Here is a 15,704-nt window from a genome sequence, read left to right on the forward strand (position 1 = left end):
ATTTATATGGAACCACAAAAGACCCCAGTAGCTAAAGAAATCTAGAGAAAGAACAAAGTGCAAGGTATCACGCTCCCTGATATCAAATGATACTACAAATCTACAACAATCACAGCATGGTACTGAAATCGGAGGCCAACTGAGACTCGTGCTGTTGGGGGGACTGACCTTAAAATGGTTCCCTGCCACGTGGAACTGAGCTAAAATGGTGGCCCCAGCAGAGAGAAAAGTCCCCAGCCTAAGCCCCAGCCCACTTCTGCATAACCCCCTGTAAGCCACACCTTGAGCCAATCACCAGATGACACCTACCCCTTCCCCGACTCAAGGAAGTCCCCAACCTGTAAAAACCTACTCAAAACTTTGCTGGGGGCTCAGTCTTTTGGGAAGGATCCCGCTGATCCCGCCAGCGTAATAAAGCTGTGTTCTCCCTGATCTCTGCGTGCCGTTTGAGTTTCCCGGTCCTTGCCGTTTTTCTGCAACAGTGCTGCCTGCGCCGCTCAGCCAATAGACCGACACAGGACTTGGGCTATAGAATACGCGTTTATTATCAGAGCACCAGTGGACTGAGAAGGCAGCAGGTTAACATTGCCAAAAAACTGCCTTAACATTCTCAGACTGGCTTGGGGTACTTAAGGGAAAATCTGGGCATTTCTCTAGAGGCTATGTGATGGTTCAGAAGTCTGCATGGAGCCCTCCCTCTGGCAATGTGATTCTCTGGTGGAGTCAGCAACCCAGGAACAATGATGGGAGTAGCCTGGAAGGAATGCTAGACCATTGAGATTGTGATCATTAAGCCTAAGGGTATTAATCATAAGTTTTAGGGTAATTTTCTAAAACAGGGAACTGGATGGGACAGGGGACCTTATGAGCTCAAGCCGCAGGGGGATGGATGATCTATCCTAAGGTATAGGTCAAGGAAAGGTGAGACCAGGACATTGCAAGACCTCTATTACAGGGGTCCCAACTGGACCCTGCTTCAATTCTGACATAAAAACAGATACATAGGCCAATGTAATAGAATAGAGAGCCCACCAGAAATAAATCCTCAATTAATGGTCAATTAATCTATGACAAAGAAGGCAACGATATACAATGGAGTTAAAAACAGTCTTTTTAATAAATGGTATTGGCAAAACTGGACAAACACATGCAAAAAAAATGACATTGGACTACTTTCCTACAATATACAAAAATAAACACAAAATGGATTAAAGACTTAAATTTTAGACTTGAAACTGATACAGGCCAAACAAAAGGACTTCTCACTATAGAAAATCTAAGTTTTCTTTTCCCTAGTGTTTTGGCTCTGTAGCCCCTGGTTATAATCGTGTTTCAAATCAGTTTTCTAATCATAAATAATAGATTGTTTTTAAGCTTAATCATAGAATTCTCCTACCCCCTGCTTTAGATAACTACCCTAAAGCTTGTGATTTATGCTTGTTGATTATAGTCATGGTAGCACCGAGTTCTTTCCAGGCCTAGGTCCCAGGTGAACAATAACTGAATGACCGGTTAAACCAGAAGAAAGACCAGGCTCCATGAAGCTGAATAATTTTTCATCATACAGTCACCCTGTGTCAGTCGCTTTGAATCCTGCTTCTTGGGCCAAAACTTTTAACTTTATTAACTAAACTCTATCTCTCCTCATCTAGGGGCTGTGGGGATACAAGTGATACCCCAGTAAGACTTCCAGTACATCCCGACCACAGAGGTCAACATGGTCCCTCCGGCAGATCTCGAGACCCCGTCCCCTCATCTAAGATCAAATAGGGCGAGAGTCCCATGAATCCCCAATAGGTAGGGACAATGGCCACATTCAGCAGGAAGCAGATACAGAAGAGATTTCCTGTCCCTCATAGAGATTCATGGGGGTCACGTCTCTCAAGGGGGACATAAGGCAGGCAGTTAGAGACAGGAATTGGGTTTCCGAGAGGCCTAGATACATCAGGTAACATTCCTGCACGTCCCACACATTCTACAGGAAATAACCACCCAAAAGACCTCCCCTCTCCGCCTGAACTTGCCCTTGTTTACCATAACCATTAGGCATGATTAATCACAGGTATCAATCAAACAGCCCCACAATTAGAGAGGAGTAGCCCATTCTAGAAGAGAAGGAAATAAAAACTCCAAGTCCTCGCCAATCAGTGCCTTTTGAGCCACTTTGTTGTTCAGGCCTGCTCCTATCTCTTTGGCGTGTACTTTCCCTTCTAATAAACTGCTCATTCACCAGTATATTTCTGTGTCTTGTTCAATTCTATGCTGGAGATGCCAAGAGCCTGGACACCGGGCTGAGAAGGGTCTGCTCTCTGGTAACTAAACTATAAAACTAGAAGAAAACACAGGCAGTATACTCTTTGACATCATTCTTAGCAATATATTTTTGGATGTATCTCCTCAAGCAAGGAAAACAAAAGAAAACATAAACGGGAATATATCAAACTAAAAAGTTTTTATGTAGTGAAGGAAACCATCAAGAAAATGAAAAGAGCCTACTGGATGGGAGGAGATATTCACATACATCTGCTAAGGGGTTAATATCCATATATATAAAGAACTCACACAATTTAACACCAAAAAAGAGGAAGTAATCCAATTTAAAACATGGGTAGAGGACCTGAACAGACATTTCTCCCAAGAGAACATAGAGATGATCAACAGACATAAAAAGATGTTCAATATCACTAATCATCAGAGAAATGCAAATTAAAACCACAATGAGATATCACCGCACACCTGTCAGAATGGCCATCATCAATAAATCAACAAACAAGTGTTAGTGAAGATGAGAAAAAAGGGAACCCTCATACACTTTTGGTAGGATTGTAAATTGGCACAGTCACCATGGGAAACAATATGGAGATACCTCAAAAGATTGAAAAAAGAGCTGTCATACAATCCAGCAATTCCACTTCTGGGTATTTATCCAAAGAAAACAGAAACAGTAATTTGAAAAGATATATGCGCCCCTATGTTCATTGTAGCATTACTAGTAATAGCCATGATATGAAGTAAGTTAGATATCCATCAGTAGATGAATGGATAAAGACGTGGTATACATAGGCAATGAAATATTATTCAGCAATAAAAAAAAGAATGAAATTTTGCCATTTGCAACAACATAAATGGACCCAGAGGGTATAATGCTTAATGAAATAAGTCAGACAGAGAAAGACAAACACTACGATCTCACTTATATGTGGAATCTAAATAAATAAATAAATAAATAAACAAATAATTAAACAAAACAAAACAGAAACAGACCCATAGATATAAAGAATAAGCTGATGGTTGCCAAAAGTGAGGATTTGGAGGGATGGGAATAGAAATATAGAGAGAGAGAGATTAAAAAAAAACATACAATGCTGGGAAAATTGTTTTCCTTAAGATCAAGAAAAAGCACTCATTTTTCCAATTGAAAACAAAAACAAAAACAACCAGGCTCGTGGTGAATGGAAGAGCAAGCATTATCCAGGGAAGAAGCACGCAAAATGGAGGGAGGAGAGGATGCCAGGGAGTGGGAGAATGAAGGGAGAGTGTGGGCAGAAGGCCAGTTCAAGCTGTTCTCTCTAAAGAAAACAACGGACTGTCTTCCTTTCTGTGGAGCTGGGGCCACTGGGATAAGTGGGCCCAGCTGGGGCTGGGTTATGTTTAGGGTGGTGTATGCCTTAAAAAAGGGGGAGGGGGGCTGCTTATCTGATGATCTTAAAATAGGGAGATTATCCTGGATTATCCAGCTAAACCCAAGCAATCACAAGAGTCTTTAAACGTGGAAGAGAGTGGCAGAAGAGTGAGTCTCAAAGTGATGTGATATGAAAAAAACTCAACCAGGCATTGCTAACTCTGAAGACAGAAGGTGGCCGCGAGCCAAAGAATGCAGGCAGCCACTAGAAGCTGTAAAAGGCAAGAGAATGTAGTTTCCCTGGAGCTTCCAGAAAGGAATGCCTCCCTGCTGACACTTTGATTTTAGTCCAGTGAGGTTCTGACCTCCGGAACTGTTAGATAATAAATTCGTTTTGTTTTTTTAAGACTTTTCTTTTTTTAGAGCAGTTTTAGGTTCACAGCAAAACTCACAGGAAGGTACAAACATTTCCCATACACCCTCTGCTCTCACACAGAAATAGTCTCCCTCATAATCAACAACTCCCATCAGAGTGGTACATTTGTTACAACTGATGAACCTATACTGACAACATCATAATCACCCAAAGTCCACAGTTTACATTAGGGTTCACTCTTGGTGTTGAAGCTTCAATGCGTTTGGACAAATGTATAATGACATGTTTCACTCATGGCAAAATTATGCTTAGAGACTGAGATTGTCTTTGCCAATAATTATAATTTATAATCACAATATTTCACAAGACAGTAGCATACAGAATAGTGTCTCTTAAGCCAATAAAGAAATAACATACTTAAAACCAATGATAGATTAATTACACTATTGTTCCAGGCAAAGGGGAGATGAAATCAAGTCCAGATTTAGTTGAGCTGTATATTTCTACAAGTTGGTTCTCGGTGGAGTCAATCCTTCCACTTAAAAGCTGGGTATCAGCTGCCAGCGTAGGTCCTTTGCTGCCGGGGCGTGTAGCTAGCGGGCAAGGTGGCTGGATCTAAAGATTATTATTGCAGGGTCCATCACACGGCTTATCACTGCCTATGAGGAGTAGCCTTGTCAAGGCAGGAACAGATGTCCCTTCTCTTCCTGAGACTGCTGCACGGTATAACGCCACTGCTAACCAAGAGTGGCCTGCCCCAGGCAGGAACAAGCATCTCAAGGTCTTCCGAGAGCTACGAGCGTATTTAGATCAGCAAAACGTTGCCTTCCCCAGACCAAACACTCGCGGGAAATCCTCACTGGCTCTTGGTACTTAAAGTTAAATGTCCATTATGTCATAGTCACTTTTCTATGTGTTTTTATCAATAAGTCCCCAACAGTGCCCGTCAACAGCTGAGCTACTGAATGCTTACTGACAACAAGTGTGGATGATAACATCCTGGCACTACTCCCTCAATGTAAACAAATTCACCCTTAGACCAGAACAAACATGTTTCCCAGAAAATAAGACCTGGTTGGACCATCAGCTCTAATGTGTCTTTTGGAGCAAAAATTAATATAAGACCTGGTCTTATGTTATATTACATTATATCCAGTATTATATTATATTATATTATATTATATTATATTATATTATATTATATTATATTATTATATTATATTATATTATATCTGGTATTATTATATCATATTATATCATATATTATATAAGACCCGGTCTTATAGTAAAATAAGACTGATCTTATATTATATAAGACCTGGTCTTGTATTATAGTAAAAAAAGACCGGGTCTTATACTAATTTTTGCTCCAAAAGACGCATTAGAGCTGATGGTCCAACCAGGTCTTATTTTCGGGGAAACACAGAACTTCACCTAAGTCATAAACAAGTGGATTTGAAATTGTAACAAACCAATACACAACATGACCTGTGTCCATCATTATAGTATCATACAGAGTACTTTCACTGCCTTAAAAATCCTCTGTGGGGCCGGCCTGGTGGCTCGGGTGGTTAGAGCTCCGTGCTCCTAACTCCGAAGGCTGCCGGTTCGATTCCCACATGGGCCAGTGGGCTCTCAACCACAAGGTTGCCAGTTCAATTCCTTGAGTCCCGCAAGGGATGGTGGGCTCTGCCCCCTGCAACTAAGATTGAACACGGCACCTTGAGCTGAGCTGCCTCCCGGATGGCTCAGTTATTGGTTGGAGCGCGGGCTCTCAATCACAAGGTTGCCAGTTCAATTCCTCGACTCCCGCAAGGGATGGTGGGCAGCGCCCCCTGCAACTAAAATTGAACACGGCACCTTGAGCTGAGCTGCCACTGAGCTCCCAGATGGCTCAGTTGGTTGGAGCATGTCCTCTCAACCACAAGGTTGCCAGTTCGACTCCCGCAAGGGATGATGGGCTGTGCCCCCTACAACTAGCAACGGCAACTGGACCTGGAGCTGAGCTGCGCCCTCCACAACTAAGACTGAAAGAACAACAACTTGAAGCTGAATAGAACCCTCCACAACTAAGATTGAAAGGACAACTTGACTTGGAGAAAAGTCCTGAAAGTGCACACTGTTCCCCAATAAAGTCCTGTTCCCCTTCCCCAATAAAATCTTTAAAAAAAAAAAAAAATCCTCTGTGCTCCTTTTATTCACCCCCACCCAAGCCCCTGGCAACCACTGATCTTTTTACTGTCTCCGTAGTTTTGCCTTTTTCAGAATATCATATAGCTGGAATCATACAGTATGGAACCTTTTCTGATTGGCTTCTTTTCACTTAGCAATATGTATTTAAGGTCCATTTGTTAATTTTCATGGCTTGAAAGCTCATTTCTTTTTAGTGCTGAATAACATTCCATTGACTAGATGTACCGCAGCTTACTTATCCATTCATCTATTGAAGGGCATCTTGGTTGCTTCCAAGGTTGGGCTTCCAAGGTTGTGTGCAAGTTTTTGTGTGGACATGAGTTTTCAACTCCTTTGGGTAAGTACCAAGGAGCACAATTACTGGTTTGAATGGTAAGAGTACATTTAGTCTTGTAAGAAACTGCCAAACTATCTCCCAAAGTGGCTATAACATTTTGCATTTCCACAAGCAATGAATGCTCCATATCCTTGTCAGCATTTGGTATTGTCAGTGTGCCGGATTTTGGCCATTCTCATAGGTTTGTAGTGGTATCTCATTGTTTAACTTGTTGTTTTAATTAATTTGTGTTGTTTAAAGCCATTAAATTTATGGTAATTTGTTATAGCAGCAATAGAAAACTAATACAATGACATTGTGCAAGGAAGTGACAAGGGACCAGGAGAGGAGGCACAACTCAATGTTGCCACCAGCTCACTGTATCTCCACGTTAGGTTACCTGATACTTCTGGGCTTCAGACACCTTGAGACTCAAGGAGGAGCAATCATTCCTGCCCTAGCTATAGCAGGAAGCAGTGAGCCAATATGACTGCTGTAGCAACCATAACCCGGGAAACTGCCAGTGAAGAAAGCTGGGGAGGCTGAGGGAATGGTTTTGTGATTCTATCAGTACTGGTGCTTTTAGTGGGTTCAGCCTCTTGAGGAGGCCATCAGCTCATCATGACTCAGCAAGCCCCAGGGCTGCCGGCGGAGCAAGCGGTGACAGGAGCTGGCTCTGCTGGGGAGCCCAGGCAGGGTATGAGTCAGGCACGGTTGTGTACCCAGATGAGACTTGCCAAGGCTTCCATCCAGACTTCCTTTCTAGAGTAGGAATTGCTCGAGGGCAAAGCCTTGCTGACATCTGGATTTGACACAACTCCCCTTGAGTTCCCAGCAGACCATGCCCATTCACTGAAGATATTTAATGCTAAGCAGAACTGAAATCAGACGTAGACTCATAGGAATCACCATTTGATAATAACAGCCTCCAGGTATTCTCCACTCATGGTTACTAACCTTCCCAAGAACACTGCATTGATATTCACCATTCACAGAGGTGTGCACAGGTTCTAGAACCTGCATAAGTCATGCCATTAGTAAGAGGTAGAACCAGGACGTAAACTCAGTTCTGTCCGGCCATGAAGTATCGTGCATCTTGTACACCTAGCAGCAAGGGAGCTTGGAGATCAATGAGTCCTGCTGCTCATTTTATAAATGAAGAAAAGTGTCTTGTCCACATTTACTCAGCTAATTAGAGCTGAGTTAGAACTCGGTTTCTTGACTCCTGGTCCATTATCCTGTCCATTAACCTTTAGGGGTCATAGACTTCCTTGGGAAGCTAATACAAACTATGGATCCTCCTTCTCCTAGAATGAACATCGACACACAATTATTCTGCTTACAATTTTGGAGTGAGTTTTGAACCATCCTACTCTGTGGAGCCCAAATTAAGAGCTCCTGCATTATACTGTGCCTCTCTCAAGTGCAGGGCTATAAATGAGGTAGGAACCCTAGGCTGCCTATATATTAATGAGCCTTGTGAAAGAGAGGGCTTGTTTTCCCTATAGTCATATACCCCCCATCTTTCATCCATCTTTATTTTTTATAACAGCTATACAGAGACATAATTCATACTATATAACAAACCCTTCTGCTATTGCTGCCTCTTTTGTACTTACGGAAAATGAAAATAATTCCACAACTCCTCATCATGGGATTGCTAAGAAAACCTAGAAAATAATTTATATGTGGTAATCATTACTGCTTTTGCCATATAATCATTTCAGTTTTATCCCTTTCTAGGCACATGTTAGGATTATACTTGGTGTCCTTGGGGTTGGGTAGAGCCATGTGATCAGTTTCAGCCAATGATTTTCTTTGGCTAATGAATTTTGAGAAGTGATACATGTCATTTTGGGGCCAAATGCTTAATTTCTGAGTGGGACCTACCAAGATATTGCCATGGTCACCAGCAATGTTCTGAATAATCTCCTGGGTCTCACAGTGAGCAAGCAAAGGCATGGGAACAGAGTACTTACTGCATCTGTAAGGAACATGTACTATGAGTGAGAAATGAACCTTTGTTGTTTTTAGGTACTGGGAGTCGTTTTTCTTTTTTGCAGCATAACCCAATCTCTCTTCTGGCTGATAAAATACATGGATATGCTTTAAAAACTATAGGACACTTATAAATATAAGGGATCATTGTGATAACTATTTGTACTCCCTCTGCAGCTTTTCCTGACGCTGCCAAAATCTTCACATTGGGACAATGTATATTCGTCTAAATCAGGGGTGTCCAAACTTTTTCCAACGTTTTTCACCAAGGGCCATATGAGGTAAAACACACAAACAGCCGGGCCACTCACTCGAGGTGAAGTACGTATTGCCTCACCTGGTTTATTTAAGTAAACTAAATATATTTTTGGAATTTGCTGCGGGCCAATAAAAAATGGATTGTGGGCCGCAGTTGGCCCGCAGGCCGCAGTTTGGACACCCCTGGAAATGGATGATTGCTCCTCAATGTCCTAATGCTCGGCTGTAGGAATGGTCAAGAGGCTGTCTGCCATAGTCTCCAGGGTGTAACTCCTAAAAAGGAGACATTTTGGACTCCTCTGGGGATGGCAGCAGAATTGACCAGCTATTAATGAAACATCCTTTGCTTTGAAGAACATAGGTGGTTTCATCCTACAAATACAGCCCCAAAAGGAGTTTGGGTAGTTGCACTATTCATCTTACCTGATTTCTTCCCTGTAAACTCAGCTAAAACACCCTTGATGCAGTCAGCAATCTGGTAAAAGTTAAAAGAGGCCATCCTAGAGACAGTATTTGAGATGCTATACTAGAGAACCAAAATAACCAATCACAAGAAAGAGAATGATACAGAAGAAAGGTTTTGGGATCAGACAGACCTCTTAGTTTCAAATCTAATTTAGTTTCAAATTTAGCCACTTACTGGCAGTATAATCTTGGACATATTACATAACCCATCAGAGCCTCAATTTCTTCACCTACAGTAGCTCGTCTGCAGAGATGCCCTTTACCCCACAATGAACCTTGTCTCACAGTGTTCACATTTTTCTGTAGTTCCCTCCCACATTGAACTGAGCTGAGTATAATGACCAACAGGATGAAGCAGAAGTGATGCTGGGTCATAAGCAGCTTTGGTCTCTTGGAACACTAGCTCTGGGGAAGCCAGTAGTCATGTAAGAAGTCCAAGTATTCCAACAACCCTGATACTATGATGCCAGAAGGAAACCCAACTGGGAGAGACTGTGCGGAGATAGAGATGTTCAGCCAGCCTCCAGCTGTTCCTATCACCTCAGCCGAGATATCTGATGAGATAGGTGAATAAAGAAGCCACCTTAGAGGTCTAGTCTTGATAACTCCAGCCCTAGTTGCCATCTGATCACAACCATGTGTGAGAGTCCAAGGGAGAACCACCCAGCTGAACCCAGCAAATCAACAGAAGTCTAAGCGTATAATTATAAATAGTTGTTTTAATCCACCAAAGTTTGTGGGGTGATTTTTATAGCTAACCAGAATGTCATCTGAGAAATGGGAATAATAAAACCAAGCTTATACTGTGTGAGGAAAGAGTGAAAATAGAGAAAATATAAAATGGAGTCACTTTAACAAGCTACTAAAATTATTAACATTATGAAGGTTGAGGCATGAGGAAATCATTCTATTCTTGTTCTAACTAGGAACTTAAATTTTTTAACTTTCCGGTCCTGCGTGAATGCCTAGATATACCCCAGTTCATTATGCATCAATACCCAGACGAATACCAGCCCTCTAGATAACCCTCTAATTATCCCTGAAGGACTCACATACCCAGACTATCTAAAATCCACCTGACATCCATTATCCAGGCCACTGGGTGTGACCAGGCCTCCTTGCTCGCATCCTCCAGACCACCTGACATCTGACTGATAACCGTCCTGGACCAATCCTAGGACTAAGAATATAGGACTGATTCTTCTTAAGAACATCTTTTTACTTAGCTTCTCTTCTTCAGAACACTCTGAGTATTGCCTAGTTGTGTTTCTGGCTTGAAAACCCTAAGATTCTTGAACAAATATTTATCATTTATTTTTAGACAAAGCCTTCAGACTCTTTTTGAGTTCATTTGTACATGGTTATGTAAGACTAGAGAAAATGCATACAAAATGCCTAACAAAATGGTTTTATATTTTATAGTAGATATCTGGAAAAAAAAGGTATGTGTGTAGACATACCCAAATTGAGCAATTTTTATAATGGAAAAATTCTGACACCCATAGTGAGGTCATTCTTGTAATACATACAAATGTGGTAGGGGAAGAAGCTAGAAATAGGTATAGCTGCCTGAAAACTGAAGCTATTTAATGTTACGGCAGAGCAGAGGAGCCATGGGACAAGATAAATTTGGAGCCAGAGGTTTGAGACACCTGAGAGAACTCTGAGGCCTCAGGCTTATGTTCCTTGCATATCAATAATAACAAGAGGAAACTAACATAAGAAAACCAATGCCATATTTGGTTTTCTCTGTAAAATATAGCCACTTACATTTAACGAATGCGTTCTCTAATGGATAAAAGCTCTTATATTCTAAATTAATCTTCTGCTGTGTAATTGAAAAACAGAAAAGAGAAATAACCCTACAGTGGGTTCTGAAATGACTCAAGTTCAACAAGGTCTCCCAAGAGCTGCTCCAGATAAGGGTCATATTTTCAAAAGTCAAGGAGATTGCTTGCCGGGGGAGCTCCTCAATTAAAACTCAGATTTTTTTTCAGGACTAAAAGTCCCACTTCACTATGCTCTGAGCTTGAGAAATTCCATGAGTAGTAGCTGCTTGTCTCAGGAATTAGGCTGAAAAAAAAAAACGAATGCTTTGTCCCATCATCCATGATACTATAATTTAAATGTAGGTGTAGAGAGATGAGGGGAAAGAACAGGAAAAGAGGAGGGGGAGAGAAGGCTGCAAGTTGGTACCCCACCCTGTGAAGCAGACCAGACAGGCTTGAGGTGAAAAATAACCCCTGAATATCTTCTGGGTCTTTTCCCACATCTCTTACCCCTCCTGCACCCTTTCCTTGAATTCATGCTCTGCCCTATGTATTCCTTATCAAAGCTCTTCTCATGATAGAATCTAATAAGCAACCTTCTGCTGAGGAGAAGTGATTGCCATGGTTTAAAATAAAGACGTTTTTAAGACCTAAGAGATCTTTGAGCAGAGAACAAAGCTTCAAAACAAAGGACTAATTTCTTAGCTTTTTTTTTTTTTGCAAGAGGATATTAAATCATTTGTTGATTACACATGATAATGAATGGTACACAAGCTTCATTTCCATCTATAATTTTATCTGGTACCATAATTCAACTTTGATATATTGCATAGGATGTTTCTCATCTTGATTTAAAGGTCAATGAGCAGACAGGAGAAGAATGTTTTCAGACAGAGGCATTTGGTGTCCCTGAAATGGTGGGGGTCCCATTCTACCCACAAAGAACTGGTCCTATTCTCATTCACTTTCTTTATTCATAGGGTACCCAATTACATTACTGTAATTGAGTTTGTTAATGAAATAGTCCATTCCTCTAGAAGTTTACTTTTTTTTTTCCCCTGCTAGATCTGTCTGATTATAAAGGAGTGTTTTTGAATCTCCCACCGTAATTGTAAATCCAAACTTACAGGATAAATTCTTAGTTGCTCTATCATTATTCAATTAGATTTAGGTAAATAAATGTATACTAGGCTTATTTCTTACCATTACTCTTTCCGCCATTCTCCGTCTTCCCCTGTCCTGAGATTTTTGCTTTGATTCATTTGTTGCTTGGGAAGAGGCTCTTCTCCTGAATAAATTCCTCAAATAGAGTACCATGTTTCCTGAAAATAAGACCGGGTCTTATATTAAGTTTTGCTCCAAAAGATGCATTAGGGCTTATGTTCAGGGGATGTCATCCTGAAAAATCATGCTAGGGTTTATTTCCCAGTTAGGTCTTATTTTCCGGAAAACACAGTACGTGGGTAACATGATGGGTAAGACTTGTCAGGCAGGGCTGTAAAATTCTTAGGTCAAGTTCCTTTTCTTCAGTTGTCATTAGATGTTATTCACAGTCTTCTAGCTTCCAGTGCTGCACATGAAAAGCCTGATGACAGCCTTTATAAGTTATTTGTTCTTTTTGTCTGGAAGCTTGTAGAAATTTCTCTTTGTCCTGGGAATTAAAGGATTTTACAGGATATTACAATCTAGTGTGCTTTTTTTCTCAATCCCAACCTGAAATTCAGTGAGCCCTTTTATTTGTTTATATATTTTTTCACAGTGGCCCAGGTGGGGATCGAACTGGCAATCTTGGTGTTATTAGCACCATGCTCTAACCAACTGAGCTTACCAGCCATCTCCCTCAGTGAGCTCTTTTAAATTGCAAGTCTTTCTTAAACTCAGAGGCATTTTCTTTTATCATTTATTTAATTCCTACATCTCCTCCAACAATTTCTTTTCTCCTTCTTGAATTCCTATTTTTCAGGTTAGGTGTCCTGGATCTTTTATTGTGGCAGAATAGCATGTCCATTAAGAAGCAGAAAATGTGGTTAAAAACAGTACTTAACAGCACAGCCACTGAAACCAGACAACCTGGGACTGAATATCAGCTCTGCCATAGCTGTGTGACCTTGGAATATTTCCTTAACCTTCCTGGGCCTCAGTTTCTTCAGCTGCAATATGAGTTAGAAAATAATAGTAGCTAACATACAGGTTTTAGTAAGAATTAAGTATGTTAATATATGTAAACTTTGATAGAAACACAGTTTTTGTTTTCCCTCATCTCTTTGTAGTACTATGCCAAGGTTTGAGAGTTTCTTTAACGTGATCTTCCAAGCTGTTAATTCATTTTTTCATTTTGCCCATGCACTCTTTGAATTAATCTACTGAGCTTTTAATTAGAAAATTATGTGTTTAGTTCCAGAAAGAACATTTTAATGATGAAGTTAAGTCTTCTTAAATGCTCTTGGGGTAGACTGTATCACTGTTCCCAATTATTAACTGCTCCTCTCTGCCGAATACTTGTACATTTCTACCCCACTGACATCGTGCTTGGAAGGTGAGTTGCTTTAGCCAGTGAAATGTGAGTAGAAGCCACATAGGTCACTTCTGAAAAGTCGTTTTAAGAGTCTTCATGTGGTTCTGTCATTTTTTTTTTTCCCTTCCATGAGCTGAAACATTCCAAATAGGGGGCTGTTCTTTTAGCTTGAGTTCAAAATGGAAAAGGCATGGAGCAGAGCCAAAGCCAACTCATGAAGGAGACCTAATATGATTGAAGCATAAACCTTTGTTTTCATAAGCCGTTGAAATTCTACTGGGATTGTTGTTATTACAGCAAAAGCCTACTAATATAGCTAATATTAATTTTTGTTCAAATTATTACATGTATTCTCCAGCAGTTATGCTTCACTCAGAGTGTTCTTCTAGTTTTCATTCTGCCTGATTGCTGGGTCTCTCTATGTGTCATACTTTCATTTGTTTACATGGCTCTAGTCACCTTTAGGCCTTAGGTCCAGCTGGCTAAATTTCTTTAGGTGGTGACAGACCCACAGTCTCTTCCCCATAAGCTTAGTAATATACCCATCAGCAAGTTGTGTCCTCCGTCCAGGCACCAGGTGCGGGCACTAAGAAATAGATTTTATATCCCTGTTCTTTTCAAATACAAAGGCTAGTGTTCTCCTAGCCTCACAGGTAAGAAGAAATCAGCTCTCCCATTAAACCTCCTGAGGACTGAGGACAGTAGGTCTCCCAGAACCACTCACAAAGTCTGGAACCATGATCTGTTTTCCTCTGGATTCCAATAATTTGCATATACTAAACTGCTTGATATGGTCCTGCAACTCTATGATGCTGTTTTTTTCACTCTTTATTCTCTTTGTGTTTCATTGCGGATAATTTAATCTATCTTCAAGATCACTATTTTGTCCTCAGATGCCTCCGGTCTACTGATAAACCTGTCAAAGGAATTCATTATCTCTGATACTGTTTTATTTGTAGCATTTCTTTTTGATTCTTTTTGATATTTTCCATTTCGTTGCTAAAAGCCTCATGTTTATATATGTTGCCCACCTTTCCACTAGATCTTTGAAAATATTAATCTTAATTTATTTTACTGTAGGTACTGACAGTTCCAATATCTAGGCCATAACTGAGTTTTGTTCTGTTGATTATCTCTTGACAATGGATCTTCTTTTCTTTCGTCTTTTTTTTTTTTAATGTCTTCTAAGTTTTGATTGAATGCAGAAGACCATGTGTAGAACAATAGTAAGTATAACTTAATCCCAGAAATAGGTACATCTTTTCTTCTGTCAAGCCATTATTGGGGGGAGACCAGAAGGGAGGTAAAAATCAATCTGGTCAGAGTGTTCTGAGTTGAGGTTTTGCTGTTGCTATTCGTTCTTTTTTATTTTTTATTTTTTAAGGTGTATAAACTAATTATGAACAGACAAGACCTACAGATTTATTTCTCCTTGGACATACCCACATTGCAGCCTTGGTGGTTGGTGGTCTTGGTGTGCTGGCCCCAACACAAAGTCCCCAGAAAAGGCACATCCCTCTGTGGGCCCAACTTTTCTTCAGTTGCTCCAGGTCTTCATGGAGTTTGTTGTCCAGACCACTGACCAGGACGTGGTTATATTTTCCACCCTTCACGTCTTTCTGTCTGCTCAAGAACCAGTCTGGGATCTTGTGCTGGCGTGGATTCTGCGTAATGGTGATCACACGCTCCACCTCTTGTTCACTTGGTGAGGGCGATGTCTGCTTTCCTGCCCTCTTGGTGAGGGTGATGTCTGCTTTCCTCAACACCACATGAGCATATCTTTTCCCCACACCCTTAATTGCAGTGATGACAAAGGCTATTTTCTGCCGCCCATCAATATTGGTGTTGAATACTCACAAAATGTTCTGGAACTTCTCAGGAATCACTACAGACATGGCAGCAGCCCCAGGGCTGGAGTGTAGGCCTCCAATGGAAAAGAGCTTGCTATTGCTATTATTTCTTCAGTGCGCCACAGGTTTTGATTCGTTCAGTGGTAAGCTGCTATTATTTTGTGCTTAGTGTGGGAGCTGAGGTGCTGGAGGTGTTAAAATGCTTTCTCAGTGTTCCTAAGCTTTGAACACCTGCTTGATAGAGGGGGTCTCTCTCCATGCTCTTGCCTTTTGCCCCGATGTAAACTGCTGTTGTTCTGTTACTCAATGTTAGGCTCATGGTAGAGTCTGAGGGCATTCTTG

At 40.9% G+C, this 15,704-nt stretch overlaps 1 pseudogene; it reads right to left on the minus strand.

Annotated features, from left to right (window-relative positions):
* Window positions 1–14,934: 14,934 nt before the first annotated feature.
* On the minus strand, window positions 14,935–15,407 carry LOC109437713 (small ribosomal subunit protein uS13 pseudogene; annotated as a pseudogene).
* Between the last annotated feature and the right edge of the window lie 297 nt (window positions 15,408–15,704).

This window comes from Rhinolophus sinicus, chromosome 2 (genome assembly GCF_057876585.1).
Source record: "Rhinolophus sinicus isolate RSI-liver-muscle chromosome 2, RSI-T2T, whole genome shotgun sequence".
NCBI classification, from domain to species: domain Eukaryota; kingdom Metazoa; phylum Chordata; class Mammalia; order Chiroptera; family Rhinolophidae; genus Rhinolophus; species Rhinolophus sinicus.